At 45.9% G+C, this 6000-nt stretch overlaps 1 protein-coding gene and 1 long non-coding RNA gene across 5 annotated transcripts in view; one reads left to right on the top strand and one right to left on the bottom strand.

Moving 5' to 3' along the window:
* Nucleotides 1-6000, bottom strand: part of LOC134969593 (uncharacterized) — a 640552-nt gene that overhangs the window by 294794 nt on the left and 339758 nt on the right. Inside the window, exon 3 of one of the 4 annotated variants that reach the window (XR_010189503.1) lies at nt 2999-3078. The exons of the other annotated variants lie outside the window; for them this stretch is intronic. This is a non-coding gene — a long non-coding RNA (uncharacterized LOC134969593). The remainder of the gene's footprint in view (nt 1-2998; nt 3079-6000) is intronic. 4 annotated transcript variants of the gene reach the window in all.
* Nucleotides 1-6000, top strand: part of ZNF469 (zinc finger protein 469) — a 304203-nt gene that overhangs the window by 89958 nt on the left and 208245 nt on the right. The gene's annotated exons all lie outside the window — the stretch shown is intronic.

The raw sequence follows: 6000 nt of genomic DNA, 5'->3' as shown, positions 1-6000 counted from the left end.
AGCCTACTAGTATATATTATTTTTAAATGTTTGAGGAAACCAGAGAAACTGGGAAAAACCCACACAAACATATGTAAGACATGTAGAGGTCTATTCATAAAGCAGTGAAAAGCATGGAGAAGTGAGCCTGTGGAGAAGTTGCCCATGGCAACCAATCAGCTGCTCCATACAATTGCATAGTATGCAAATTATAAATGTTACTTCAATGCTGGTTGGTTGACATGGCCAACTTCTCCACTGGCTCACTTCTCCACACTTTTCACTGCTTCGTGAATAGATTCCATTGTACAAAGCCCTGGATGGAATCACATTCATGACATTAAGTGTTGTGATGAAACAACGCTAATTACTGACCAACATCCAAATGTAAAAGAATATAAAACTCTCGAGAAGCTTGTAACGTTTCAGATGGGGCAGGCCAACAAAATCAACATGCAAATGAGCATGACTGCAACTAATAGGATAAGACAATCATCAAATGTAGTTAATGGTAGTGGTAAAGCAATGCAATGGCCTAAACATGATATTGCAATAAATATTTGTGTATGCTGAATATCCAAGAATGATGGAGAAAACACTGAGTGGAGTTCCCATGTAAAGTGCATACATTTAAGGCTAAATTGAAAAAAAAAAAAATTTGCTGTAACTATTAATTTTGATCAACTCATAAGATGAATCATCTTAAACAGAATAAAATTCCTGCCTGTAAACCACACCATCAGCAAATGTGCTGGCCTCTACATACAAAGGGAGTGATTACATAAAAAAAAATGTTCACAACCACAGCTCCCTTATAAAGTGTTGGGCATTATTCAATTGTTTGTGTCGCTGGGCGAGAGTTACTGGGTGGCCTTTTCTTATCACGTATGTCGCCAGAATGCACCGGGTTAAGACACGTAAAGCGTTGAGCGCCCAAAAGCCTGACTTTAGGTGGATTTCTGCTCACCTCCTCAGGATGGTGCGAGCAGAAATAACGGGACAAACAATTGAATAACGCTACTGGAGCTGCAGCTGCGATAAAATAAATTAAATTCTCCAAAATGAATCAGAAAACGTGACAATGACATGGCGTCACATGCCTGATACTGCTCTTGTTGATTTGTGCAGATTACCCAGTATATAGCAGAATGTGTCGTTACAGAAGGAAAACACAGTTTGTAGGATCATTAAACAGATCTCTCCCAGAATATACCACCAGGATCTTTATTTTATTGCACCGATTTAAGAGTTCAACCCTTAATCTCAAAACACTTGATAGATGTTTTGAATGAATCCTTCCCACTTAGCCAGTCACTTCACTTTACATATAGTGTACAGATATAGGTCTATGCGTATACTGACACAAGAAGCACAACCAGGGTCGGACTGGCCCACAGGGGTACAGGGGAAACCACCGGTGGGCCCCACTGCCTGAGGGGCCCACCGGCGGTTTCCCCTGTACACCGGTGGGCCCCACTTCCTCTAGGGATTAGGTTCTAGACTGTGCACTTGTATTATACATGGTAGATATGTGGAGGCTGGCCACACCCCCTTTATAGGCTGGCCACACCCCTAAGTATGGGTCCCTATCACTGCAGTCCCCCGGTGGGCTCTTAATGCCCCAGTCCAACACTGAGCACAACACTTCTAGGATTTGTTATTAACAAAAGATTTCAATCCACACTAGTCCCTGTAATAATATTCCACCTGTGTTTTTGGTTTCACACCAATGGTGAAACAAGACAGCTTATTTACTCAGCAACGACACATATATATTTTTTTTATTACACTTACTACAGCGTTAGAAAATCAGTAATTGGCGCAACTTTCTACTAATGTTTTGTTGCCGCCACTGCATGAAACTCAGCCGCTCGGTTGTAGTGACTGGGAGCAGCATTATATTCATGGTATGGCAACAGTGAAAAGAGGACATCGGCTGTACATTTACCGGCATTATCTTTGTAACACAGGACAGTGGTGGATTTCCCACTAGGCAGATGAGGCACATGCCTAGGGGTGACACTTGCTCAGGGAAGGCGGCACAGAGTGCTCACCTGCATGAGAGCCCTGCTAGGCCGATGGCCAGATGAGGCCAGGTGACTCTTTTTTTTTTTTTTTTTTTAATTGGGAGTACGATTTTTTTTATTTATTTTGTAGCTAGAGAGGGAGAAGAGGGCAATGGTCAGTAAATTGTGGTGGGGGAGGGTGGGTGCGGTTGCTGCTGCTTTGGCAGTCGGGAGGCTACAACATGAAGGGGGGCAGTGGCATGATGGGGAGCGAACAATAATGTTGTGCCTGACCCCTAAATTCACCCCTGACACAGGAAGTACATGGTTTACAGGCTAGTTGGGGGTACTGTGGCCAAATTAAAGTAACAGGATCTTTCAACGTCACCCCAAAATCAGATGAAATGTCTGGCTGCTCAGGTCCTCATTAACAGGATGCCACAATGAACTCACCCTTCCAACAATGCTAGTCACTGATGGACCCAATATTGATTCAGTAGAATCATCACAGTGCGACAGCTGGTTGGACTGACCAATCAAAGTCAGTGTATGTGCAAGCATAAGTGAGAAACCCAAAAATATCCGCTATGGAAGAGGACTTGCGGTTCCTAAGTAAAACCTTGCAGATAAATCCGGTCTCAGATGTTATACCACCCTCATACTGTCTACAATCAACAAACCCCACAAAACAACGAGACGTCCATCCTGAGGAATTATTATGACAAGCCTTTGAAGCAGCGGGCCCAGCGTACTCTGGGAACCCACAGGATATAAAAATAAGAGCCTAAAGAGTCTAAGAATCTTTCCTATCTTCAGCCGCAGTTTTAGACGTTACTTTTATATTGGAGCTTTCTGGTCTCCATATGTCTGCCGTTTGACAAACCAGCTTAGAGAGAGGTGTGCGGGGAGATCTGGAATATATTCATTCAGGAATGTGACATTACTATTTTTTAAAATAATAATTTGTTAAAAGAAAAACCCACCCTGTAGTGGGGCCCATAATGTATATATACCTGCAGCACGCAGCACTGCATAGAGCCTGGCAGCACATCTGATCTGATTGATAAAATGGTAGTTGATATTCTGCCGGTTCCTGTAACAAATCAAAGGAAATATAGGATGCAAGGTTCACATATTAATGTAGGGCCTTCCATTCAAATAAATGCATCATCAATCATGTTGTTCATTTCTATATCAAGCAAACAACTTTCTCTCAAGTTCCAATTTAGATTATGCTAGCGGCAGCCTGTTGTCATGTTTGGCTCCTCTCCATATATGAACACTGGTAACACAGGTAACAGATATCCGATGGTCATACAGTCGATCCGATTGGCAGATGACACAAGCCTGCAGTTGGCGTCCTTTAACGTTAGACGCCTCCTATGGCTTTTGCATATTTTAGCACAGACGCTGTGTACAAAGACGAATCAGCTGTAGGGGGTGTAGTACGGTTTGCCGGAGGTCGGGCTCCCGCCGACCAGCATACCGGCGCCGGGAGCCCGACCGCCGGCTTACCGACAGTGTGACGAGCGCAAATGAGCCCCTTGCGGGCTCGCTGCGCTCGCCACGCTGCTGGCACGGTGGCGCGCTACGCGCGCCACACTATTTTATTCTCCCTCCTGGGGGGTCATAGACCCCCACGAGGGAGAATAAGTGTCGGTATGACGGCTGTCGGGATCCCGGTGCCGGTATACTGTGCGCCGGGATTCCGACAGCCGGCATACTGAAGACCACCCGCTGTAGGTATAGGGGGTCATTCCGACCCGATCACTCGCTGCAGTTTCTCACAGCGCAGCGATCGGGTCGGAACTGCGCATGCCCCAGCGCCGCAGTGCGTTGGCGCATGGCAGCTGTCGTTGCCTAGCGATCGCCTCTGAGGCAGAGGCGGTTGCTGGGCGGGAGGGAACTGGACGGCGGCGTTAAGCCGCCGTTTAGGGAGAGCCTTCCGGCTAATGCCCGTTGGGGGGGCAGGCAGCCGCCACGGGCCGGGGAGTGACGAGTAGCTCCCGGCCAGCACGCTAAAGCTGCGCTGGTCGGGAGCTACTCTTGAAGTGCAAAGGCATCACCGCTGTGCGATGCCTTTGCACTTCTGGGGGGGGGGTGGGGGGGTGGCACTGACATGTGGGGCGGACTAGCCCTGTGCTGGGTGTCCCCCCGCATGTCAGTGTGAATGATCGTAGCTATGCTAAATTTAGTACAGCTACGATCAACTCGGAATGCCCCCCATAATCAGTACCTTAGTGACAATAGATTGCATGTGTCTTGTGGAAGGTGGCCTTAGGTTTCCCGGTGCTGCATCAAACACATTGCACGACTAAATGAATGTCGTCACAACTCTTTCCGTTCTGCGCATAGCTTTACAAATAACGTTCTGCAGAAAGGGGATACAAAGGTTTACTTCAAACTATGTTTGTATCTTCGGACCATTGCGTCTAAGTATTAGAGAGGAGGGGGGGAGGGGGGTTAGAAATAAAATCATTCATCTCCCTGGAGCACACTTTTACAAATGACAATCACATTTTTTTGTGGAATTGATTTGGAAATATTTTTAAATAAAATCTCCCAGCATGGAAAGTAGCTAATTGTGGCCCAAAGTTCCTCCTCACCCTAGTCTGTGCAGTTATGGAGTGAGGATTTGGGAAGGTAAAATGGCCTTGGCCTTAGTTACCTCTCTGTGCTTCATCACACTGCTGTTCCTGGGAGTCACTGATAATTGTTATAAGCTGGGCATGCATAATTCAATTATCTGGAGGATACACCAGATATCACCAAGCTGCCCAGGAAACCGTACAGTGGGGGTAATACTGAGTTGATCGTAGCAGCAAGTTTGTTAGCAATTGGGCAAAACCATGTGCACTGCAGGGGGAGCAGCTATAACATTTGCAGAGAGAGTTAGAGTTGGGTGGGTTATTTCGTTTCTGTGCAGGGTAAATACTGGCTGCTTTATTTTTACACTGCAATTTAGATTTCAGCTTGAATACACCCCACCCAAATCTAACTCTCTCTGCACATGTTACATCTGCCCCACCTGCAGTGCAACATGGTTTTGCCCAATTGCTAACAAACTTGCTGCTGTGATCAACTCAGAATTAGGCCCAGTGTATTTATGCGACTGATCTCAAAATATCATTCTATCGGACATCTCAAATTAACCAGCATATCCGACAGATGCCATCATTTGGGAGCGGCAAGTCGGAAACATTGGGCAGTGTGTGTTGCCCCTATCCGACTTCAACATTTGCCATTTTCCTTCACATTTGGAGAAATAGGAAATGTCTTCTCCCAAGGGGAGGAACGCAGATATTGAGTAGCCAGATCTGCTGAGTGTCAGGCTGCCAGATAAAATGTCTGTCGGTCTGACCGTGTATGCCCTAACTAGAGTAATTGCAATGCAGCAATTTCAAATCCCTTGTATACAGTGTATACCAATGATATTGATAATATTTGAGAGTGTAACTTATCTTGGTGTTGACAGCTGCAAGCGAATAAGAACGAGTTCTAACAATTTGGAAATAATAAAATCCAGAGCATCAAACTTTAACAATGTGGCCCCCTTTTCCGGCCCTTTAAATTATGATTTGAAAGCCAACAGTGAGGCTTAGAGCAAGCTTTACTTCCACAATGTTACAGCAGCCAACACTGTACCGTCCAAGAGTTAATGTCTGAATTAATTGGAAAAGTCTTCAAAGTCAGTGTCAGACCCTGCAAGGGAACATGCTAATGAAGTGATGTCACTGGCAGACACTGCATGGTCTCCTCTGGCTGTGTGCAGATATAGCACAGGTGTGTTCGCTGCCTTTTCCTTGGGGAGGCTGGTAGGCTGTGGACTGTCACTCCGGTGCTGAAGTTTTTCCATGCTTTCATTTCCAATAGGATATTATTTTTTTGCATTCTATGTCCCGGTCTCTGGCTGGAGTGTGTAAGCAGGGAGGTTCCTGTGACAGGAGACATCGACCAGTGTAAAGAGGTGAGGCCGTGCTCTACACGTTCTTTGCTGACGTAACCAGTTCTATGC

Source organism: Pseudophryne corroboree, chromosome 11 (assembly GCF_028390025.1).
Source record: "Pseudophryne corroboree isolate aPseCor3 chromosome 11, aPseCor3.hap2, whole genome shotgun sequence".
Taxonomy (NCBI): Eukaryota; Metazoa; Chordata; class Amphibia; order Anura; family Myobatrachidae; genus Pseudophryne; species Pseudophryne corroboree.
Note: the sequence above shows the minus strand (reverse complement) of the source record. Positions and strands in the feature narration are given on the sequence as shown.